The sequence below is a fragment of the Diabrotica virgifera genome, chromosome 9 (genome assembly GCF_917563875.1).
Source record: "Diabrotica virgifera virgifera chromosome 9, PGI_DIABVI_V3a".
NCBI classification, from domain to species: Eukaryota; Metazoa; Arthropoda; class Insecta; order Coleoptera; family Chrysomelidae; genus Diabrotica; species Diabrotica virgifera.
This window is the reverse complement of record NC_065451.1, coordinates 142429284-142456189: the sequence shown is the minus strand read 5'-3', so window position 1 is coordinate 142456189 and position 26906 is coordinate 142429284. Positions and strand designations below refer to the sequence as shown.

Sequence of the window (26906 nt, the reverse complement as noted above, 5' to 3'; positions counted from 1 at the left end):
ACTAGCGTAATGATCATTATAAATAAACTTTTAAGATATGTACTACTCCAACTGATTTTTCTGGTATTAATGGCTTTGGTTAAAACCAATTACTCAGACTTTGTTGGATTTGTTAGGTGTCCATCACTATGTTACAACATGAACATGAGCATAATAGATTTACTTGCACCGTTTTTATTGAAGATTCATTGAAGAGTACCACAGCAAACTCTTCTACGGCTCTCTACTTAATTCAAAAGCTACTTCGCTATGGCTGTCCAAATGCCTCGCCACATCTGTATTATATAGGTACATATACTGTTTTGTTTCTGGTTATTAATTTTACAGTTTATGTGTTGAGAAAACTTTCTGAAAAAATAATGCAAAATAATAATTTAGATCCACAGGAAAACTGAATATAAAAAAACACCATCACAAACAACATTTAATATTAATAAGACAGTACATTACTCCATTTATGCATTAGATCAACATTTGTCACAATATTTGTTATCTCTTTTTCTTAAAAATCAGTTATTTCTGTTTTAATCCTGCTATCCTGCCTTATATTCTACATCCAATTCAGTGCCGACCCGATATACCAGCATATTATTTCTATGAATCTATAAAGAAGACATCTGCAGATGCTTCTTCAGCAGAAAAGCTTTTGTAATAACCAGCAAACCGAACTCCATGTCTGCATTCCTTAATAACCATCTATTTGTATTCAGACAGTGAAATTTGATATTGCAGCGGTTTTAGTCTGAAAAAAAAAATAAAATTAGAGTAAATCGACATCTATTATGTTTCAAATATGTAATATTAAAAAGACGAAGGTCCCTATAAACTTAACATGTTGATTTATCAGCAGATTGATACAATTCATTTGATTTATAAGTGTTTTTAAGATATTTCACAACTTTAATAACCTTTAAACTTCGCTATTAGTGGAGGGAGTGACAAATGTGTGGATTAAGAATAACATGAGTCATTTTCAACGTTGTTGTCTATCTCAAGCCAATATTAACCCATTAATGGCTAAAGCTTCAAAAACAAATTGTTTATTTTAAAATTTTTATTATTGTTTGTTGTTTAATTGTGTAATTTTTTGTTTTGAGGGTAAAAATGGGTAAGTTTTAGTGTGTAGTTTCAATATTTATTCGGTAAAAAAATAATATTGAAAAACAAAATACCGAAAATTTCAGACACTAATGTGGCTGAAAATTAGGTCCCAGTGGATTTAATTCATACTTGGGAAAATACTCTTTGAAGCATTGTGATGAAAAGTTCTCATGGGCACAACTCGATCGTATGGAGGATTTTCAAGATATAGAGGCACAAACTCGGAAAATTATAAGATTTACTGGGTATTCCAATTCCCCGAGTTACTGGTTATCTGGCAACATATATGTGTATCGCAACATATATCAACATTATATATGTTGCAAGTCACATCCACGCGCTCATCAAAGTCGTATGGCAAGAAGATAAAATACCTGACGACTGGAAGAAAAGTATAGTATGCCCGATCTATAAAAAAGGAGACAAACTACAGTGCAAAAACTACCGTGGAATCTCTCTACTATGTACAGCATATAAAGTCCTCACGTATATTATAAACCAGCGGCTCCAACCACTAGCAGAAAATATTATTGGAGAGTATCAGACGGGCTTCTGACGGGGAAGATCAACACTGGATCAAATATTTACAGTCAAACAGATCTTGAGCAAAGCATGGGAACACGATGTTGATGTTCACAACGTGTTTGTAGACTTCAAACAGGCATACGACTCAGTCAAAAGGAACAAGCTATACTATATATTTTCTGAATTGGCAATACCACACAAGCTAATAAGACTCATTAAAGCCACAATGGATGAAACTCAGGCATGTGTACAAATACAAAACCACCGGACAGACTTTTTCGCTGGGACTAAAGCAGGGAGATGGGCTGGCCTCAACATTGTTTAACCTGACACTGGAGTATGCGGTTAGGAAAATGCAAACTGGACAAGGAAATCTACTGACCAATCAAACGGTTCAACTGGCCGCTTATGCTGATATTAATATTATGAGTAGAACATCAACAGGAGCACAGGAAACATATGCAGAGTTAAAAACACAAACAAAAAGGCTAGGTCTGGAAATTAACACAGAAAAAACAAAAATAATGACTCAGACGAGAAGAAATATAGTCCCAGAAAACAATATACATGAAGATGACATTGAAATGGTTGAAAAGTTTACATACCTGGGAGTAGAACTATATGCCAACGGATCAGAAGATGGAGAAATACGGAAGAGAACAACGCAGGCAAACAGAGCTTATTTTGCTCTCTCCCATATATTTCGGTCTAAAAGTGTCCACCGAAAAACAAAGATGAGAATCTATAAAACCTTAATTCGACCAATAACATGCTATGGCAGTGAAGCCTGGGTCCTGAAAGAAACATCCAAAAACAAACTCGACACATTCGGAAGGAATGTACAGTTGAGTCCGTGAGTCTTTACCCGTGCGTCATCATTTAAAGCATACGAAATAAGTCGGAAATCTATTTCACGTAGCAACAATTGACAGAAAGTGGCTACTGTTCCGATTACGGGTTTTATTTTAAAATTTGACGTTATCAAATACATAGAATGTCAAATGTAAGTTTTGCTTCAAAATTTTTGTGCAGAATTACAGCTACATTTGAAGTAGCTTAATAAATTCTTTTATTATTATTGATTAATAAATAAATAAACAATTTATAAAAAAATTCAATAACATATTTTATTTTTGTTATTTTATTCACTTTGACAGAAATCTAAACACAATCATTTCTTTACTGTGTGAGTGACGTTAGCTTTGTATGTTTTAAATATTAATTGACAAAATATACCTAATTATTTACCTTAAAATTTCAGAGCCCAATATAAAATTAGTTGTGAAAACAACTGTTTGTGTAATATAAAGAAACTTCAAAACGCAAAAATTAGACAAAAACCGCAAAAAATTCAACTGACTGACAGCCACAAAAATAACAAAGCAGAAACGTCAAACAAATTGTGCTTAAAATATGAAAACATACCGAATCGTCTTTTTTGTACCTATCTCTTTTCAATGCACTGAGTCTAGATGGTTCATAAAAATAACATGTGTTTTTACTTAATAACGGCAGCTGGTTTGTCATGAGTTTCATGCGTGGAAAAGAATGATGCTAGATAAAAAGTTTGTGTTTTATCTCGCCAGGTATTAATGACGCACGGGTAAAGACTCGCGGACTCAACTGTACTTAGGAGAATACTAGGACCTGTGAGGAAAAACGGAATCTTCAGAAGTCGATACAACAAGCTTTATCAACTTTATAAGGAAGCGCCCCTGTCAGACTTCATTAGAATACAAAGATTGCAATATGCCGGACATGTGATAAGAATGGGAGAGGATAAAAAAAAGCAAAAAAACATATAAACAACATTAACGTGTATATTGTCTTGTGATTGTTTTTATCAAAATTTAGTGGTAAAACCTTCAATTTAATTGTTGAAAGTCATACCTACATGGTGAGAAAGGTCTGCAGTTTCTGCCTAAAGTTGTGTTTTTGAAGTTAAGTGTTCTGATCAAAGAAATCTGTGAAAATTAGTGCAGTTTTGCAGTTCTCTTTTTCGTTTTTTTTTTTGCTCAAAAGCAATTACCATTAAAAATTAATTAATGATAAGCTCCGTTTGTTTTGGAATAATTACCAGTGGCGTGCCTACTTTCCTAATTCTTTATTTTTAAATTGACTATAATTATGGAGTGTTATTTGTAAAATTATAAATAATAGACCATATAATATAACATGTAATAGCTGCCAGAGGGCTACACACAGGGATTGTTCGAATCTTACTGCTAGTGAATTAAAAGTTATTGATCTGAAGGGAACCAGATTATTGAAGTATTACTGTGAAGAGTGTGAAGCCGGAGTTAAATTAATTCCTACATTACTACAAAAAATTGGTGATCTACAAAACGAGTTGCAAGAAGTAAAAAAATGTGTTGAAGGTTACAAGAGAAGTGGTGAAATGTCATTGAGTGTTAAGGAAGATTTAATCAGTGAAATTATGGATAGAGAGAGGAGAGCTTCTAATATTGTAGTTTTTAATGTAAATGAGTCCAAAATGAAGACCCAACAGGACAGAAATGCTGAAGACTTGACTACTGTAAACAAGATATTGGAAAATTTTGATATAGACAGAAAGAGCATTAAAGTTTTTAGACTTGGTAAGTTTACACCAATGAAAACTAGACCAATTAAAGTTATACAACCATCTAAAGAAAAGGTTATGTCTGTGTTGAAAAATAAACAACTGATTAAGGAAGCAGGTATCAAGATCTTTGCAGATCAAACCAACCAACAACGTGAGTATTATAAAAAAGTACAAAATGAACTACAGAATCTGATCGATTCGGGTGACCATAGCAAAACTATTAAATACATTAACAATAGACCCACGATTGTCAACAAAAATAATATAAATAATCAAAAAAAACTAAAAATTGCATGATAGTCCAACTGTATCGTGCGTCGCCCCCGTTAGCGGAACTATTTCGATTAGATTTTTTTGCACAAACTTACTCAAGAATGGGTCCTTATAACATATCCACAGGGTTCCGGCAGGTGGTCGAAAATTTGTTTGAGCACTTTTTTTTAAACAAATTCACAAAAATAATTTTTTCATTTCCAACAATTTTTTTTTAGATAATTTGGGTTATTGGGATAATTTCTAAGCAAAAAAGGTCTCGAGATTTTCGAGAAAAATCACGAGAGAACTTTTTGCTCAGAATGACCCAAATTATCACAAAAAAATTTGTTCGAAGTGAAAAAATTATTTTTGTGAATTTGTTAAAAAAAATTGATAAACAATTTTTCGGCCAAGGTACCGCCTGGCACCCCGTGTATTTATTATAAGGACCTCTTTTTGAGTAAGTTTGTGCAAAACATCTAATCGAAATAATTTCGTTAACGGGGGCGTTGATACAGCTGGACTATTCGCGGTGTGCAAGTACTTGGAAAGGGAAACGAGAAACGACCCTGCGCGAGTCGCGGCGAAATATTGCAACTATCTTAAATAATTCATATTGTCAATTGAAATTGTCAAATTGACGTATATTTCATACCTTCTGTCAATGAAGCAGAAAAATTATATATTGCTCCACAATATTGATATAATATCCAATTATTATATAAAGGTAAATTTAATTAATTGTATTTTGCTTGCAGTACTGCATTTTAATAACTAATTTTATTTACTACATACAATTGTTGATGTTTTCGTAACATAACCTGAATCTTATTTTTTCTTATTTTTTTTGGACTATGGCCTTGACAATAATTTATCCAGTAACCAGGAGTAATATAACTGGCCAATATCATTAAAAGTGCGAATAAAGTTGCAGAGCGTAGAAATAGGGGTCGCTTTGCCGAACTTGCACGGTCCCAATAGCGCTAATTGTGAATAATTAAAAGGAACAGCTTTGTGATAAAATAATGAAAAAAATCTCTTCGAAACCTTGAAGAAGGGATTTAAAACTTTGATGTAGCCACTTTTTGAATTTCATAGTGATAATTTTTTATCGAGTTATTAAGCCTTAAAAATGGCCAGTTTCGCATTTTTCAAATTTTTAATCGCACACTCAACAACAGTCAATTCTAGAAAAAAATGACACGAGACCTTTTTTGCTCAGAATGACCCAAATTATCTAAAAAAAATTGTTGGAAATGAAAAAATTATTTTTGTGTATTTGTTTAAAAAAATTGTTTAAACAATTTTTAGACCACGGCACCCGCCGGCACCCTGTGGATATGTTATAAGGACCTCTTTTTGAGTAAGTTTGTGCAAAAAAAATCTAATCGAAATAGTTCCGCTAACGGGGGCGATGCACGATACAGTTGGACTATAGCGCTAATTGTTAATAACTAAAAGTAACAGATTTGTAATAAAATAATGCCAAAAATCTCTTCAGGACGTTGAAGAAGATATTTGAATCTTGATTTTGTCACTTTTTGAATTTTATAATAATAATTTTTAATCTAGTTATGAAGCCTTGAAAATGGCTATTTTCGCATTTGTCAAATTTTTAATCGCGTATAACTCGACAACAGTCAAATTTACAGAAAAATGACCAGAGACCTTTTTTACTCACAATGACCCAAATTATCTAAAAAAAATTGTCGGAAATGAAAAAATTATTTTTGTGAATTTCATAATAATAATTTTTAATCTAGTTATGAAGCCTTGAAAATGGCCATTTTCGCATTTTTTCAATTTTTAATCGCGTATAACTCGACAACAGTCAAGTTTAGAGAAAAATGACCAAAGACCTTTTTTACTCACAATGATCCAAATTATCTAAAAAAAATTGTGGGAAATGAAAAAATTATTTTTGTGAATTTGTTTAAAAAATTTTTCGACCACGGCACCGCCCGGCACCCTTTGGATATGTTATCAAGACCTCTTTTTGAGTAAGTTTGTGCAAAAAAATCGAATCGAAATAGTTCCGCTAACGGGGGCGACGATACAGTTGGACTATACCGCTAATTGTTAATAACTAAAAATAACAGCTTTGTAATAGAATAGTGACAAACATCTCTTCAGGACGTTGAAGAAGGTATTTGAATCTTGATTTTGCTACTTTTTGAATTTCATAACAATCATTTTTAATCGAGTTATGAATCCTTGAAAATGGCCATTTTCGCATTTTTCAAATTTTTAATAGCGTATAACTCGACAACAGTCAATTTTAGAGAAAAATGACGAGAGACTTTTTTGCTCAGAATGACCCAGATTATCTAAAAAAAAGTTGTTGGAAGTAAAAAAATTATTTTTGTGAATTTTTTTAAAAAAAATTGTTTAAAACATTTTTCGACCACGGCACCGCCCGGCACCCTGTGGATATGTTATAAGGACCTCTTTTTGAGTAAGTTTGTGCAAAAAAATCTAATCGGAATAATTGCGTTAGCGGGGGCGACGATACTGCCCGGTCTAAGATGATTTTTAACATTATCAATTGAGTATAAATGATATTCATTTATTAGTGATTCAATAATTTTACCTTTGGGTGTTGCATTTAAGAAATCAAAAGTACTTCCATTTATTTCATGAAGGTTGAAATCGCCAATATGTACATATTTTCCGAGAGAAACTTATCACCTTCCTCCAGGCTTTCTAAGAATGATTCGTAAACTGAGATATTAGACCCTGACCTAATATATACACATCCCATTGTAAATATCACACTTATAACAGTAAACTTTACAAAAACCCATTGAAAGTCTAAGTTGGAGTGAAAAAAAATTAAAGAAGGTAAGAATCAACAATGGGAAGTATTTGGAAATACAATGAAGAGTGATACTAATGGTAATGTGGAGATGCTTTTTAGGGGGTCTAGGACATTTCGCCGTCGCCGTTTCGCCGTCGAGCCATTTCGCCGTCGCCATTTCGTTGTAAGCATTTGTACTTATAATTTCGGGATGATCATTACTTGTATATAAGTTTTGAATGGTCTTCGAACGATTATATTTACTATCACTTTTGCATAATGAAGTTTTTTATTTTTGATACAGTAGGGACGATACAAAGGACGATGAATATAGAGAATCGAACCAACAATTACGCGAAGGCAGCGCACAGAAGGTTTCAAATAGAATTAGGAGAGGAGTCGACCACCCTACAATATGGAAATTTATCGACAGCCTCCGTAAGGTGCAGAAGGGTAGGGACGTTCACTATAAACAATTAGTTTCTGGGAATCTGCCACCCTTGAAAAAGAAAAAATATAGGGACGCGGATGAGCGAATTTTAAGATTATTCCTAAACTTCAATGCCGATGGAGTTATTTTAGAATATCTTAGAGGACTTGCCCATAATTATGAAATGTAACTTTTTAAATATTATTAATACTGTAAATATTTTATTTTTCAGATGAAAACAATGTATAGTTGAATACGAAAAAAATATATCTTTGTTTTACTAGCAACATCAGCATTTTATTTACACTGACATTTAGTATAAAAAAAAGTTAGTATGTTATTACGTTCTTGCGACATTTAGTATAAAAAAAGTTAGTATGTTTTCACGTCCTTGTAAATTTAATCAATGCCGGGATGGCGACGGAGAAACGGCCGACGGCGAAACGGCCGACGGCGAAGTGGCTCGACGGCGAAATGGCGACGGCGAAATGGCGACGGCGAAACGTCCCAGTCCGCTTTTTAGGACCATAAAAAAATGTAAGACAAAAGAAATCAAACTGATAACAGGTTTAGATGACGAAGATGGTAACATATTAAAAAATAGAGAGATACCGAAAGATGGCGAGGACATTTTATAGAATTATAAATGGGAGACAACAACGAAATGAAGAATGATAAGGTGGAATACAACCTTAATGAACAGCAAGATGATGATGACATAACATACATAGAATTTAGGGAACAGTTTAAAAATTAAAAAATGGTAAGGCTGCAGGACACGATGATACAGTAAAACCCCGAAAATCCAAACTAATTAGGGGGACAGCCTATTCGGATTCCGAAAAGTTCGGATTATTCGAAAGTTGGCCTAACTAGTAATTCAAAGCTTTCATTGTCGTTGATTTTGAGTCGCAAAACATTCTTGTAAGACTGTGGACAATATTTTTGGACTCCAGTTGACTACGAGAAAATCGAAGTAAGTTTATGTTTAACCTTTATAAGTAAGTCTGGCTAATTGGTTTATGCCAAAGCCAATTAAAAATAAAAAAACCTTTAGAAGCACTACATATAGTACGTCTTCATTTTAAAAAAAATTTAAATGCTAAAGTTCTACTTACATTGTTCAATTTTCTGGTTTTATTCTGTGTAATAAACACGTTTTTAAGTTTTTGTCTTGAATTTTTTCACTTTCCGTTGGTTCGGATTTGCCGAACGTTCAGATTTTCAGGGTTCTACTGTATTAAGGCTGAACTAATTAAATATATTGAAGCAGGATTACAATTACTATGAAAGATCATAAGGATCCGTTGGCATACAGCATGCATGCCTAGTGATTGGACTCTTGCAACAATTCTCATACTACACAAAAAAGGTGATAAACATAAGTATTCTAACTACAGGGGAATATCATTATTGGTAGTTGCTAGTAAAATGTACAAAATAATACTACAGAAAACTAACACAAAATGCAGAGAAAAACCAAGAACAGGATTAAAAGTATATTATGTACTTACAGTAGTTAAGGGTCACTTCACACCAGTTTGACACCACTCCTGGGGTGCTGTGTGTGGTACGGGTGGTATGATACGGGGGTTAGCATGATAGGGGTTGTGGTACGGGGGTGGTATGATACGGGGGTTAGCATGATAGGGTTGTGATACGGGTTTTGTATGATACGGTAGGGTAGCATGATAGGGGTTTGTGTGAGAAGGGTGTGGTTGATAGGGGTTGTAGCGACGGATCGATGGGACAGGTGTATTAAATAAATACACTCGCGATCATAAAAAACGGGTCACTCGATGAGTTATTCAAGTTAGATGTCTCGAATTTTCTAAACCTGTTGTCCGATTTGAGTGATTTTTTTAGTATGTTATAGCCTTATTCTTTAGCAATATCGCTATAATAATATTGTTGCTAGACCGGTAAATTGTCATTGTATACCGGGTGTAACAATCATACTGTGCTTATTCCTAAAAGTTCGGAACACCCTGTGGAATGTTTTAGCATAGATAAAATATTGAATTTAAAACTCAATTGTAGCCTTAGGCTCTCTTAACATTTTCTTTTTTGATTTATTTGTTTATGTTGGATAATAAAAAAGTTAAGCACGTTAATAAGTAGCCATGTTCTTCATCAATACAGGGTGTTTCTAAATAAGTGCGACAAACTTTAACGGGCAATTCTGCATGAAAAAATAATGACCGTTTGCTTCATAAACGTATGACCGCAAATTCTTCGGTTTCGAGATACGGGATGTTGAATTTTTTTCTTACAAAATGACGATTTATTTATTGCTCTAAAACCGTTAGAGATATGCAAATGAAATGTGTTAGATGTTAAGAGGTAGTTATGGCGCATTTTTTGACATACAATTAAGAATTTTATATTCACCATTGGCGTGCATACGGAATGTATCTAAAATGTTTATACCCGTATGCACGCCAATGGTCAATATAGAATTATTAATTGTATGTCAAAAAATCCATAATACCTGACTCTTAAAACCTACCAAATTTCATTTGCATATCTCTATTGGTTTTAGAGCAATAAATAAATCGTCAGTTTGTAAGAAAAATTTCAACATCCCGTATCTCGAAAACGAAGCATTTGCGGACATATGTTTATAAAGCAAACTGTCATTATTTTTTCATACAGAATTACCCCTTAAAGTGTGTCGCACTTATTTATAAACACCCTGTATTGATGAAGAACATGGCTAGTTATTAACGTGCTTAACTTTTTTATTATCCAACATAAAGAAATAAATCAAAAAAGAAAATGCTAAGAGAGCCTAAGGCTACAATCGAGTTTTAAATTCAATAGTTTATCTATGCTAAAACATTTCACATGGTGTTCCGAACTTTTAGGAATAAACACAGTATGATTGTTACACCCGGTATACAATGACAATTAACCGTTGCAGCAACAATATTATTATAGCGATATTGTTAAAGAATAAGGCTATAACATACTAAAAAAATCACTCAAATCGGACAACAGGTTTAGAAAATTCGAGACATCTAACTTGAATAACTCATCGAGTGACCCGCTTTTTATGATCGCGAGTGTATGTTGAGGCTGGGACTACTTTTGTGCGGGTGGAAGGGTATGGTTGTGCGATAAGAGTCGTGTATATAGTGTTGTGGTTACGGTGATAAGACATGAAAGGACTAATGATAAAAATATCCATTATTATATTAAAAGCATCATGAGTAAGTTGACACTGCATTTGAAAAAATAAAAGTACCTAACAAAAATATGTTTTGCAAATCGACACCAATTAAAAATTGCAAGGCTCGCAAAGCAGCGTCGAATGAAGCAACGAAGGGAAAGGGTAATAGAAAAATAGTCAATATTCAAACAAGAGTCTAAAAATATGTTACAGGTTATATGGTTCTACGTAGACACCCTCCCGGAAGACAGCCATTGGCTAATAGATTTGGCGGGCTTTCGAATAGCCTATTGCGAAGGTCGACTAGGTATTCTTGTATTCTGCGCACCTTTATAAACGGTATTTGCTAACAGAGGTCGATGTTTGTTATAATCGGCTTCTAACAAATGTACTGTTTTAGAGCAAAACCCTAAACAGGGGAACAAAATCCACAAAAAAAAAAAAGAAAATAAAAACTAAATAGAGTGTAAAAGTATATTACTGTATAAAAAAATAACAGCTGATATTAAGTAGTTTTCATAATTTGTATATCAAAAGTGGTGCTATGTAATCCAACAGATTGATCAGAAGTAATGATATCTTCTATTGTTGCTAGTAAATCTGACGTATTGGCTGTACTGGACATAGCTGTGGATACAGGATTGTTGAAGTTGTCATTAAAGGCTACTATACGTATTTTGTCACCAGGTTTATAATTAGCCTGCTTTTTAGCCTGTTGTAAAGCATCGTTCAAGGTGTTTTGCAAAGAACCGTATACATCGTGTAACCCCTCTCTCACTTTAACATTTTGGATGAGTTGGTAAGTGGTCATGTGTGTATTAAACTTTTTAACGTGTCGTGTATGCAGAGTATGCAACAACCACGATCCGTTCATGGCAGTAGGTATCCAAAGAAAGCCTGTCAGCAAAAGAAACACGTACTTAAATAGAAAACACGGAGCCTGTTGATATCCTTCGGACATAGACCCCTACAAGTAATAAGGAGAATTATTCGTTAAGAGGAAATACTGAGGGCTCTGTATGCATACAAACAACGTTCGTAAGGTACAAATATTTTTATTTCGTTACATGTAATACAAAAACAAGCGATGGGTTTATTCGTACCCTGAAGATAGTTGTTAGGTACTGCAAAATACAATATTACATGTTTCATTACAGTGTAGCTGCAACTCGTGTAATATGCTTGTTTCTAACTCACTAGCCATTTTTAATATTTCGAGATCATCCAGCAATACTTCGTAGTCTTCAATACAATACTCACTACACATAGCTCTGTGTTCTAAAATAAGCGTGAGAAATGTTAAGTAGCAGCACAAAACGTTCAAGAGCATAATGGATAAAATAAGAAGGTCGTAAATATCGTAGTGAGAGAGAGGTGTGTAGGCAATTAAAAAAAAACAAAAGAATGAGGAAAAAAAGTATATTCTTATAACACAGCAACTTAACATGAAAAACCCTAAAAACCTAAAACCTAAAAACTACAAAAACAAAACTAAAAAGCCGAACTATAGCCTAACTTTTAACACAAAACTAACATAACTTTAACAACAAAACTTAACACAAAACTAACCTAACTTTAACAACAAAACTTAACACGAAAAAAACCTAAAAACTAGAAAATAAGGGTAAAAACTAAAAAACTGCAAAACAAGAAAAAATAACTTAGCCTAACTGTTACCCACACATAAACAAGGGCATCATTTAAAAAACAATAGTCGGTGGCGCTCACGTTCCGCCTGTCGAAATTTTTTTTTTGCGTTTTCGACATTTTCGGTGGCTGCTCCCTAATAATATTTTTAAATGATGCTGCTGTTTTAATATGAGATAATGGAGACTCATGTACTTCATTGTCCCAACACTCGTCTACAGAGACACTCAACTGTTGGTGTACAAACCTGTCGTCTGTGCCTGTAGACGAGTGTTGGGACGACGAGTGGCTTGAATCAACCCCACAGCTCATCAGGTGTAGATACATGTATCGTCGCTTGATGTGTGGCAGGGGTGATTCAAACCACTCGTCGTCCCAACACTCGTCTCCAGACACAGACGACTGGTTTGTACAACAACAATCCACACACACACGAGCAGGCCTTCCGGTCATTATCTACAAGAACAAAAAACGATAAATAAATAGGCTAGGTGATAAAAGCAGAATATTATTAGAACCCCCAGGGTAACGTATCTATTATGTTATTATATTCAGGTAACGGTCTACGTTTGTTATAGTCCATGCGGTATGTTTTTGAAACACGCTCTTTAGTAACAATATTTTTAGTCTGTACGTCTCTACAGATGTGATCATAAACCAAAACAGTGTCATCTAGTTTGTTAGTAATTATATCAACCATAACATCCCTATTTAGAGATAAAGAATTTTCATAATTGAGGGTAAAACCTTTTAGCTTAGTCACTACGTGACCTAGCTGCAGGGGCGTAACAGAGGGCCCCGCAGCGTGAAGCTTGCGGGGGGGCCCCAATCGCTTAAGGGCCCCATCTTGTCATCTGATATTATCTAAAAATCTGTTATTGTTATATTATTTTTACGTTGTCTGTTTAAATTTAAAAACGTAAAAATTTCTAACTAGACGTATTTGCTAAGTGAATCATCTCATAATATGTATCTAGAAACTTCCGGCCTACCGAAATTTTATGGCAGCGACAATATGCTTTGTACGTGACTATTGAAAGATATTAGAATTGCAATTTGACGAATTTAAGAACAATATTTTTAAATCTAAAAATAGGTTTTCTTTCTCTCTGTTCTTTACCTACTTTTAGTATTTCGATACAATTATCGAAAATAATTTCATATTGGTTGTTTGCATTGAATGTTATTTATGTTTGTGTTGTTTTACGGTTATAGTTGCATCAGTTTGGTACGGGTACGCATTTATTTAACAATTATTGACGACTTTTCTTGTGTAGGTAATCATTGGGCAATCTCTCAACATATAAACGGTAAGATAAGGAAATTATAACAGTTACGCTTTAGGGGAGTCAATGTAGAAAAGCTTGCATTGTTTCGGTTTCGGAAAAAATCAAACAAGCTTATATTTTTCTAAAACATTTTTTGTTAGTTTATATATCTTATCTTAAAGTGAAAAGTTCTACTCACAGATGCCTCTAATTGTTTATTAATTCTTTAAACAATAAAATTGTTTTATATTAAATAATTTTAAAATAGATATCGGCGAATTTATCATTTTACTTTGTTCAAAAATGTTTCTATTTGCTTTTTGATTATGCTGAATTCGAACATGTCATTAAATCAGGGCCATAAGTACGATTTTGGGGGCCCGGGGCAAACGTGATCTGGGGGCCCCCTACCGGGAGGTCTGGGGTTAATCACCCAGCAGAAGGAGTCCGGGAAAATTGATATTTAACCACTTGAAAACGCATTTTAATGTACTCCATGACTGAAGTTTTCTGTACCTACCTACATATTGCTATTTTAGTTGAAATCACATTATTTTAAGCTAAATATTTACCATCAATATAACATCTTTTCTGTTTTCATAAAAAATATACTACATATAATGTTACTTACATTCTTCGGCTATAATGTAGGTTTTTAATCGCGTTATATTGCCTATAGGCAGTATAACGCGATTACAATCGCGGGGCCCCCTTCGCTGGGGGCCCCGAGGCACTGCCCCGGTTGCCCCAATGGTAGTTACGGCTCTGTCAGACATTACAATTTGAAAATTCAAAATCAATTTTTTTGAGCACTTATACAGTATGTCTGCGTGGCTTCGAACCATATGGGAAACATTTTTATTATCAATTTTACGAAAAAAGTTATTCTTCATGAAATGCTCTGAATGCTCTTAAATCTGAGATACAAAATAAGCCAGATAAACCATCAGATATCAAAGCTTATCAATTTTATACGAGCTAAGTCAAAAAATAGGAATTTAACTCAAGGATAAAGTACTTTTATATTTAACAATATACGATTTTAATTTTAATATGTAATTACATCCTTGTATATAAATAATTAATTTTTCCAAATATTTCTCAAATTACCGATAACCAACATCATTTTATTACAATAATTATAATAACTATTTTATTATTAATTTTTTAATTTTACGAAAACATTCTTTATAAAATTCTTATCAGATTCTTTATAAAAAGCTCTGGATTATCTCAAAACGAAGATTCAATCGTAATATATCACATTTTACCAACTTTATACGAGGTATGTCGAAAAATATGAATTTCTCTCTAAGAGTTAAGTACCTTTATAGTTCACAATATTTCAACTGGAATGATATAATCAGGGCCCCCGTAAGGGTTGCTGGCGCCTGTGTGCAAAAAAAAGGATTTTGGCGCCCCTTAAGGCATTTTACTTCATGTTTTTTTTTATTAATTTTTTTGAAGGTAGGTACAGTCGGAAAAATGAAAGAATACCCATGAACGAACATATAAAACACGCTGTATTTTCCTGTCACCGTGTCACAAAGAAAATTGCCCAGCGCAAGTACATGTAACAATAATTATTACATGTACTTGCGCTGGCCAATTCTTTGTGTGACACGGTGACAGGAAAATACTGCGTGTTTTATATGTTCGTTCATGGGTATTATATTATATATGGGTTGTTTATAAAATATTAGAAAATAACCCAAAACTAAAAAACACATCTTTTTTAGGAACAAATAACAGTAATCTTGCCTAATGTCCACCTACATATTAAGAGCAAAGGCGCAAAATGTCGCCTGCCAAAATTTTCAATGTGTTTTAAACGTATTCATTTTTTTCGAATCCTGAGAAAACTAATAAGTATTTTTGAAAAATTAAACTTAAATTTAAAAATTTAAGTTTTTATGAATGAAATATTTGCAATTAAAAATCACACTAAATTTTTTCTTTCATTTTCAACCCGGCAACTTATTAAAATAAACGTTATATAAGTTTTCAAGGACTTTCGACCCTCAGTAATGTAATCTTTCATTCTACGTTTAAATTTTTCAAAAATATTTATTAGTTTTCTCAGGATTCGAAAAAAATAAATACATTTGAAACACATTGAACACTTTGACAGGCGACATTTTGCGCATATGCCCTTAAGTAGTACTACTTTCTACGTATACTTAAAATATTTAAAAGAATATGCAGATACTCCTGATGAAATATACCAAGGTAACTTCGTTATAAAATCAAAAATGATAGCTAGGTGCAATAGAAAAATAAAAAAATACTTAACTACTATATTGTAGCAGCGATATTTTCCGAGACTGCTGTAGGAAATTCATTAATTTCATCGCTAAAATTTGTACCATCAAAAATTTCTTGTTCAATTGCTTATATTGTTAGCCCAGACAATCTTTCTTGAAGTATTGTTGATCTTAAATAATTTTTAATGATTGAAACTTTGAAAAACATGGCGCGCCAGAAGCTACAGATACAGGCAATGTCAAAAGAATTCTTAGTGAAAGGGTTACGTTTGGAAGGGTGGAGATTAAATTGTTTTTAAATATAGGTATATTGTAAAATAATTATGAGCGTAGGCGCAGAATTTCTAGCCAATGCTTTTTAAATGCATTCATTTTTTTCGAATCCTGAAAAAACTAATAAATATTTTTGAAAAATTAAACGCAGAATGAAAGATTACATTATTACCGAAGACCGAAAGTCCATTAGAACAAACAAAAAGTTTCTTTTGAATGATATATTTAAAATTAAAAATCACACTAAATTTTCTCTTCTTTTTCACCCCTGTAACTTATTAATATAAACATTATAGAAGTTTTCAGGGACTTTCGGCCCGCGGTAATAACGTAATCTTTCATTCTGCGTTTAAATTATTGAAAAATACTTATGTATTAGATTTCACAGGATTTGAAAAAAATGCATAAATGCATTTAAAAAGCATTGTCCCGAAATTTTGCGCCTAGGCTATTAAAGTGTCAGTATCATCAGGTATTGAAAACAACTTAACCGCTTTAATTTCATCAAACAAATCGTTGGCGTCTATATTTATCCTTATTATCCTGATCTGTCAGTTGTTCTTCAAGAACAGAACAACGTTTTAAAGATCGCAGTCACTTTGTATATGTCCCTAAAAAATCCGAAAATATTATTATCCTCATTTAATAAGTCAAACTCGGTTATTTTAGAAAGCTTAAAATTTGATCTATAACTTTTAAGAAAAAACTAATTTTAAAGACGGTTTTTGGATAATGACGGGTCTCATACCTGTGTTCATAGTCCAACAGTTTTGGTTTAAATTTTTCCTCCTGACCGTTTGTAACGGTGGAAATTTTTCTTCAAATTCTTGAAATGATTGGTTGGATTACTTAATTACTTGTTTTTATGCACTTGTTGCACGGTCCAGTGAACTGACCGGTTTAAAAACGCCTCTGGTCTGGAGATGCATCGCTTTTATGGCATTCCAGGCATTATTCATGTCTGAACAGGAAAAATCAAGAAACCATCGCCTGACTTCTAACATGTTCTCGCAAATAGGAATCGTCATTAACTGGATGATATATACTAATAAAATTTCGTGTGTATTTATACCTAATCTTATTTAATGTCCCAACTTCTAATATAAAATTAATTTTTGTTTTTCGTTTTTTTTTGCAAATTTTTTTGCAATTGTTGACCCTGGGTTTTGGCGCCCCTAAAGGATGGCGCCCGTGTGCATTGCACACTTTGCACATATGGTAGCGGGGGCCCTGGATATAATTGCGTATTTAAACACAGTTTTTAATTGCGAACAACTTTTTATAATAAAATTTTTCAATATTGTAAAATATAAAGGTGGTATAGGTACTATTGAGCGAAATTAATATTTTTTGATATACCTCGTATAAAATCAATAAAATTTAATATCTGATTATTGCAACTTAGGTTTTATACCATGCAGAGCATTTTATGAAGAATAACTGTTTTTCGTAATATAGATATGTAATAAAAAAGTTTCCCATAGGTTCCAAGCTACGCAAACACACTTTTTTGGAATGGGTCTGTATACCGATAAAGATGAGAAATGTAAGTTGTTATGAACAGTGAATGATAACGCTAACACAAAAAAGTTTTTGTTAAATAAGTCGTATTTAGTAATTGTTTAACGCGGGAGCAGTCGCGCTCACTTCTGTCACGTAAGCAGTCGCGCGTAGAACAAAATCTAACAATACGAACTTAAAACAAATTTCAATTTTATAATATTTTTGTTTGCTTGTTATTTTAAAAATATCTATTTCTAACAATTTTTAAACTAATTGGTTCCCACCAAAGCCATAAATTCCACAAAAAAAAATAAAAATGAAATTTAAAAAAATTAAAAAAAAATCCTAAGCATTACTACAATCTTCTTCGAGGCACTTACAAGTGGAAAGTTATGTTGCAAAATTGTTCATTAAGTTATCACGGAAAATGATAAAAAGTTTGGGCCCCATTTCAAATTCTGCGGGTGGGCCCCGACGGAGTTTGTTACGCCACTGCCTAGCTGTGTCGTATAATGGTAAGATTTAGGCCCTGATGAAAAAAATTCGGTGATATAGTCATCAACAGCTAATTCGTCAGACCAGTCACCCAGCATCTCACCCGTTTCGACCGTGTTAAGACCATCATCATCAAGAATATATATGACAGAGTCGGTGTCATAATAGACAACAGCTTCACCCAGTTTATCAAGCATGTCGTACAACCGTAAGCGAGCATTGGATGTTGTGAATGCAGCAATAAATACATTTGTGTCATTAGAGTTTTCCACAAACTGCTCTTTCACGCGATATGTTACTTGAACCATGTTGTCTTCAAAGAATAAGCAGTTAGTAATATCTAGTGTGTCGTCCAACAGTATCTCATACCATCGTTTGCAGGTAGTGATATATTCAGACTGAGTCAGAATTAGGCGTTGGCCTAGTTTTCCCCAGAGGCTTACCAGAGACATTTTAGCAACAGCTCTTCTCCCAGGATTTGGCGCTATTTTCGCCAAATCGAGTTCTATGCCCATCTGTTCTTTTACTACCCTAGCATATTCTTCGGATGATTCATACGTATGGGGACTACTTTCTAATTTTATTTTCATAAAATCCTTGACGTATCCTTTAAACAAATCCCTAGACGTTTTCTCGAAATGCCATACCTCGTGAATATTTATGATTTTATAACCTTTGTCCAAAGCTTTCGACATCTCCAACGTTGTCCATGTTCCTGAAAACGATCTCTGAGCCTCTGTGTGAAGACACGTTTCTGGCATGTCTTCTACGCATTGTTTGCAGAGAGGAAACAATAGCTTTGTTGTTCTTAGTGGTAATACAGGATGATACAGTTGTCTAGGAGGAAGAACCGTGCACTGAATAAGACCAAACCACGAAGAATCATAAACAGCAGGTTTGTATATTTTAATAGGGTGCCCCACTGGATAAGCATCATAGAATTGAACAGTTGGATAGAGAGACACGACGTCGATATGACGTAGCTTTTTTTCATATACCAGTAATTTTGTAGCATTTGTTCTACCACCATAAAAAGCATCGCGTGGTTGTAGAGGCTTCACCATGTGTTCAACTTTTTTGTAGTCTACAGAGTTGATCCAATCTAGTTCCCACATCTCCACCAAATTGTAACCTGCATCCCGTATCTGTTGCGATCGTCGTAGAGTGTTCGCATATAGATCACCCATTCGTTCTTTAGTGACAGGGTTGACTGTGTCTGCACTATACACCCTAGGGTCACCATGCCAAAAAGACCCATGGAATTGGTAGACAGTATTTGTATCTTTGTCAAAACCGTCCACTTTGGATCCACAAATTGTCACTTCTCCCCCGTTGCGTGCGTGGCGTAGGCCAGGAAACTGCGATAACCACGAAATGGCTGCAGAGCTGTACACATCTTGTTTTTCAACAACTGCTATTTGATTTGTGGGTAAATATTTCGATCGGTAAATGGCTAAACATGTGCTAGCTATCGTTACGTACTGAAAACAATCAATATTAGCCACAGCTAAAAATTCTTTACAAAGCTCTAAACAACCACGGCGCAAAATATCGACATCAGCGTCACAGTATTCACGAATTTCTTTTTGAAAATCAAAGATGTAGTTCTCAGACACTTTATCAGCATGCCATTGTAAAAAGCTCTCTCTTTGTTTAGGTTTCATGGTAAGTCGTCGCTGGGCCATCGAGGTGTAAACATCGTTAAAGCGCTCCGAAAAACCGGTGATTAAGAATTCTAATTATCTTATCAACAACAATAAAAAAAAAACCCATTAGCAATAAGTGAGAAAAACAAAACAATATGTTCCCTTCGGGGAATCTTATTGGGTTCAGAAATGGACAACCAGTTTATCAACAACAAAACATACAGAGTGATCCAATAAATTTACAAATACCACAAGCAACCAATAACCAACTACAGTGGCAGCCAACAATGATGAAGCAACCAGAAAATGCAATGAACATGAATATGCCAACTATGCAACAACAGTATCATACAACTCCTATACAGACAGTAAATACGAACCAGTTCAGCTCTCAACCAGTTCAGCAGCAAATGCCGACATCAAGTAAAAATAGTGCAAATATCGAAGACAGAGAAACTCACTATATGACATCAACCAGCGAAGATGAAGAAGAAAATCAGACAAACAGTAAAAACGCTTGGCAAGTCATGGGAAGCAATAAAAGAAAGAAAATACATAACAACAAACCAAATCCAAGCGAAATTGAAACAGGTAACCGATTCCAACCGCTGTCGAAAGAAACAGAAGAAAATATTGGAAACGTCGAAACCAACAAAATACCAAAACCTCCACCAATATTTGTACACGGGGTACAGGATTTCAAAGAGATGACAAAGCAATTAGAGGAAATAGCCAAAAAAGAAGAATACCAGACAAAAAGTTTAATAAACAACGTTGTCAAAATAAATTGTGAAACACCAGAAATATACCGAAAATTGGTTAAGGAGTTCAAGGAAAAAAATATATACCATCACACGTACCAACTAAAAGAAGAACGAGCCTACAGAATCGTGATCAGATACTTACATCACTCAACCAATACTGATGACATAAAAAGTGAGCTATCTCAGTTAGGGCACAAAGTGAGAAACATAGTTAATGTAAAACAACAAAAAACCAAAGAACCACTTAATCTCTTCTTTGTAGATTTAGAACCCGCGCAAAACAACAAAGATGTCTATAATATAACAGGCCTACAGAACAGAGTAGTACACATAGAACCTCCACGAACTCAAAAAAACAGTATAATACAGTGCATGAGATGCCAACAATATGGACATTCCAAATCATATTGTAATAAACCATACGTCTGTGTAAAATGCGGAGGCTCACACAATACCACCACGTGCAAAAAGTCAAAGGAGACGCCAGCCATATGTGCGTTATGCAATGGAGGCCACCCAGCCAATTACAAGGGATGTGATCACTATAAGAAACTTACCAAAGGAAGCAATAAAAACAATGGAGAGCATCAAAACCCATCAGCAATCTACACAAATGATATATACACAAGAAACACACAACAACTATCCAATCCACTGCCCCAGGGCATGAGCTATGCTGAAGTAACTAAACGCAACCAAACAGAAGATACAACCACTGTGTTAAACAAGTTTTTGGAAGAATTCAAGAATCTATTCAACCAACTAATCCAACAAAATAGCATGGTCCTCAACATGCTTACCATGCTTATGAACAAAATGAAATAAATGGCTAAGTTTCTTCGAATAGCCCAATGGAATGCCAACGGCCTTCCAAGCCATACAGAAGAAGTGAAAATATTTCTAGACATAAATAAAATTGACATATTTTTAATTAGTGAAACACACTTCACAAACAGAACTTATTTTAACATACCTAAATATAAACTATATCATACTGAGCATCCTGACGGCACAGCCCACGGAGGTACAGCAATACTCATCAAAGAAAATATTAAACATCATGAACTACTGAAGTACAAAGAAGAACACATACAAGCAACGACAGTAAGCGTTGAAGCACTTCCATATAATGTCAACGTAACAGCTGTGTACTGCCCTCCTCGCCATAATCTAAAACGAGAACACTATGAAGAATTTTTCCAAACTTTAGGACCAAAATTCATTGCTGGGGGAGATTACAACAGCAAGCATACCTTGTGGGGGTCACGACTTATAACAACAAAAGGCAGAGAACTGGCACATGTTATACAAAATAAGAATTACTCATTTATCTCAACGGGAACACCAACATACTGGCCGACCGATCCCAACAAAAAACCAGATTTATTGGACTTCTTCATAACAAACGGTATCGGTATAACTTATACAGATATAACACCAAGCTATGACCTAACTACTGACCATAGCCCAATAATAGCAACGGTAAGTACAACAGTTATCACTAAAAAACCAAAACTCCACCTGCACAACAATAAAACAAACTGGGACACTTACCGACAAATAATTCACGATACTATCGAAATAACAACGAGGCTGAAAAAACCGGAAGAAATAGAAGAGGACTATAACAAATTTATAAACATACTACAGTATGCAGCTAAATCAGCTACCCCACAAAGTAGTCCCAACAGAAACATAAGTAATATACCTTTAGAAATAAAAAAACTGGTAGCTGAAAAAAGAAAGGCCAGATCTGCATGGCAACGAACACACACACCAGACAGCAGAACAAGATACAATCGCATCAGCAACAAATTAAAATCAAAGCTGCAAGAAGTCAAAAATGAGTCATTTACGAATTATATCACCAATCTTTCAAGACAAGACAACTCTATATGGAAGCCCATAAAAAGTAAGAGAAAGCCAATAACAGCATTACCTCCAATACGTAAAAATTCAACACCACCAGGACCATGGGCAAAAAGTGATAAAGAAAAGGCTGACCTATTTGCCGAGTATTTAGCAGAAGTTTTTACTCCACTAAATGACGACCAAGTACCAGAAGCGAACCAAATATTAGAAGAACCACTACAGATACAGGACCGAATAAAACTATTTACTCCAAAAGAAATTAGAGACGTAATTGCCACCCTAAACCCAAAGAAGGCACCAGGCGAAGATCTGATAACCGCAAAAATGTTAAAAGAAATACCCAAAAAGGGCATAGTTAAACTACTGCACATATTCAATGCAATACTTAGATGTGACTACTGGCCCAAAGCACTCAAAATTGGACAAATAATTATGATACCAAAGCCTGGCAAAAACCCTCTAGATGTCTCATCATATAGGCCTATCAGCTTATTACCAACAATCTCCAAGTTGCTTGAAAGACTTATCCTAAACAGAATAAATGCAGAAATAAATCCACAAAATTGGATCCCAGATCATCAGTTCGGATTTCGACAAAGCCATTCAACGATACAACAATGCCATCGCATAGTCAACGCCATTAACCAGTCACTTGAAAATCAGCAGTACTGCACAGCAGCCTTTATAGACATCAGTCAGGCTTTTGACAAAGTCTGGCATCCAGGCTTGTTATGCAAAATAAAAAGAATTCTTCCAGCAAGTTACTACAACCTACTGAGAGCCTACCTACACGAACGGCAGTTTAAAGTAAAAGTTAATGAAGAAGTCTCGGAATACAAGCCTATTCACTCTGGCGTACCACAAGGGAGCATACTAGGACCATTATTGTACATACTATATACATATGACTTGCCTACAAATGATAAAACAACCATCGGGACATTTGCAGACGACACTGCTATTTTTGCCAAGCATGACGATCCTATTGCAGCAACACAAAATCTCCAAGAGCATCTAAACTCACTTGAAATATGGCTGAAGAAGTGGAAGTTTAAGGTAAACGAAACAAAATCATCCCATATAACATTCACTCTCCGGACTGGAACCTGCCCACCAGTAACCATCAATCAAATAAAAATACCACAAAGTAATCAAGTCAAATATCTAGGGCTACACTTTGACAATAAACTCAACTGGAAACACCATATAACAAAGAAAAGAATGCAACTTGACCTAAAAACCAAAGAACTTTACTGGCTCATTGGAAGAAATTCCCATCTTTCAATAGAAAACAAATTGCTAATATATAAAGCAGTGATAAAGCCAATCTGGACTTATGGCATTGAACTGTGGGGCTGTGCTAGCAAATCCAATACTGTGATTATCCAGAGAGCGCAATCCAAGATACTTCGAGCAATAGTTAATGCACCATGGTATGTATCAAACCAAACTCTACACACAGATCTAAAAATTCCATATGTAACCGAAGTCATCCGAGAAAACAACAGAAAACACCACAACAAACTAGAAGACCATCCTAATCCACTACTTCATCCACTACTGCAACCTGTCCACAATAGAAGACTAAGAAGAAGCTGGCCCTCCGACCTAAGAGGTAACTGAGGAAACATCGCTGGATGTTTACCTCTCCACGTCACCACATTTACAATAATTTAATTTAATGTAAGACCAACAAATTGACTTATAGATGTTTGTTTTATATCTGATTGTCAATAAAGGGAGATAATAAAAAAAAAAAAAGGTTTCATGGTATTTGGACTGTAATAAGAGGCGTCAGGGATTGGACCAATGTACGAATGGTTCTCTATTTTGTTAAAATAATGTGGAAAATACCCCTTTTTCACCTCTGCCAAGCCAAATGTTTTAGGGAAGTCAGCTAATGGGCCACTAACAAAACTCGAGCTATCTATAATTTTTAAAGCAAGGTGTGGTATTGACAACAGCAACACTTTTGTGCCGGTGGAAATAGTATAGGGTTTTATCGTGTTTTCTACACAGTATTTCAAAATAAAATATGAATCGTATCCCCTAGAGTTGTGTGCTAACGCTGTGTATGTTCTGCGTTTCTCAGAAATTAACCATCTACAGAACTCGTCATTATCTTTAAAAACAAATTTATTTCCAGCGAAATTATGGGCTATTATTAAAGTAGGCACATGTATTCCATCAACAAGCATTGTTTCGTAGTCAAAAAATAGGTATTTTTCTGTGTAAGTACATTTACGTACAACAACGTCTGTAAGGCCGTTACAGGCACACGGTACGGTACAGGTGATTGGTTGTTTGTAATTTGCTTTACAACCCCTGTTTAATGTAGCAGAACGGTTGTTGCATGTGCATGGTACGGGACAAATACCTCCTTTGGCGTTCTTTCTCTGCATGTAGCATTTGTGTTGAGCGGTTTCCACCCACAGACCGCAGTTCGAACACACGCCAAAGCCACACTGATGTCTTTTATTCCTCTGTAACACTTTGTTACAACCTGTACATTTATGTACAAGCGCACACACATCGCCATGATTCTGTAGGCACTCCTCATTAAAACAATACCTATTACATTTGTAGCAATAAATTTGGTTGTGTTCTTTATGTGCGGGTCTGTTACACATTTCACATATTACAGACTTTTTACAACGATGTTTATTTTTGTTTCTGTAACAAGTATCACATCTATTGCAGTAGTACACACTCCCATAAAAGGCCCTCATGTTGTTAATGACGTCATAATGGTCTTTTATTTTATACAAGCATAATATTACTGGTTTGGTTGCTCCTGAATAAATAACCGAATTGTTGTTCTCAGCGCAAATAATTTTAACTTGTACATCTAGTAGGTGTTCCGCTCTCTGAATATCCAGCAGAGAACAACCAATAGTAGCATCGATGTCCAAAATGTTACATAGTTCACGAGCTAGTACTCCTTGAAGTTTACGACCTGCTCGGATGTTTGTGATTTGTCTAGATGTGAAAGTGTAGTTTAGGAAGGATGTTTTATGGTATGTTAAAGCAACGACTATTGCTCTTAAGGCACACAAATTATCATTGTTACGAACAACAGTTATGCTACGCTTGGTGTGACGGTTTCTCGACAAATTTAAGATACGGGTACGACCATTGCCTCTAGGTAATTTCAGTACTTGTATGTCAAACACTGTTTCGTTGATACTAACAGATTCGTCAGATGTCAAGACATCTTCAATGAGATCTAACAAAGTACCAAACGTAGTAGTAGTAGACGTGCTTGTGGAAAGTGGTTGATTAAAGCGAGGGTTACTAGCAATAATTCTAATTTTATCACCTCTTACATAGTTTGATTTTAGTTTTACAGCTTCTAAACAACTATTTAAAGTATTGATCAAGTCCTCTGTGCCATTGTGTGCGGATTTTGTAGTGAATGAGTAAGTATGTAAATACGCATCATACTTTCGTACATATCGCCGATTCAAAAGCGTTATAGTACAGGCCATGTTACTAGAAAAAACAATAGGTTCTTGTACCGATTTCTAATAGATTCGACTTAAAAATGGTTTAATAAAACGAAAATGTCTGATTGGTGGGGTGGGGTGGGGGGGGTTCTGGTTGTTGTAACAATATACAGCACAGGCCTAATAAATAGCATTGAAATATGTGCAACGTTATGAACAAAACATATATCTGAAAGCAACCACGCCAACGTTCGTATAACATTAAATATAAAGTCTTGTTGTGAATGCAATAGGTGCTCTACATATACAACAAGTCTCTTGAACTACAACAGAACAGTCTAAGCACTTCGCCGCATGGCCACAGGGCAACGACACTGTATTAATTTCGTTATTTAAGCAAATTTTACAAATAAGACGCCCATTTTGAATAACCTCGTTATTCACAGCAATGTCTTCTTTTACAGTAACATCTATGATTAAACACATGTCTGCTTTTATCACCCGACTATCCGAGCCTACATGTTTGTATATAACCAAACTCTGCAGCTCTTTTAATACTGGCAAGCCGTAGAGGTTTAGATGGTCCGGGTTGCTGTAGGAATGTATCTAATCTAGCAATGTATGTGGTGATATCCTTATTAGTTATATAACGTAGCCCTTCTTCTTTTGTGTAGTAAAAACCACAGGATGCAAGCTTTTTAGCTGTTTTGTAACGTGGGGGAAACGTTTTTAGGCGTTCATCGACTGCTAGTAGTTTTTGAGCTTTTTTATAGGCTGCCAGAAACAAGCAACACTCTTTATGTTTATATAAAGGTATGTCGCACACAGACCATTTATTGACAACTACCCCGCAGATAGCACACA

At 34.7% G+C, this 26906-nt stretch overlaps 1 protein-coding gene across 6 annotated transcripts in view; it reads right to left on the bottom strand.

Moving 5' to 3' along the window:
• Positions 1 to 411: 411 nt before the first annotated feature.
• Positions 412 to 26906, bottom strand: part of LOC126892866 (uncharacterized) — a 62435-nt gene continuing 35940 nt past the window's right edge. For 2 of the 6 annotated variants that reach the window (XR_007701027.1, XM_050662681.1), the window contains one exon: positions 412 to 742. The gene's annotated coding sequence lies outside the window, so the exon portion shown is untranslated. Of the gene's footprint in view, positions 743 to 11324; positions 11762 to 11851; positions 12143 to 12280; positions 12968 to 25947; positions 26089 to 26906 lie in introns of those variants that run through there. The other 4 variants (XM_050662684.1, XM_050662683.1, XM_050662682.1 and 1 more) reach the window with 4 other exon arrangements.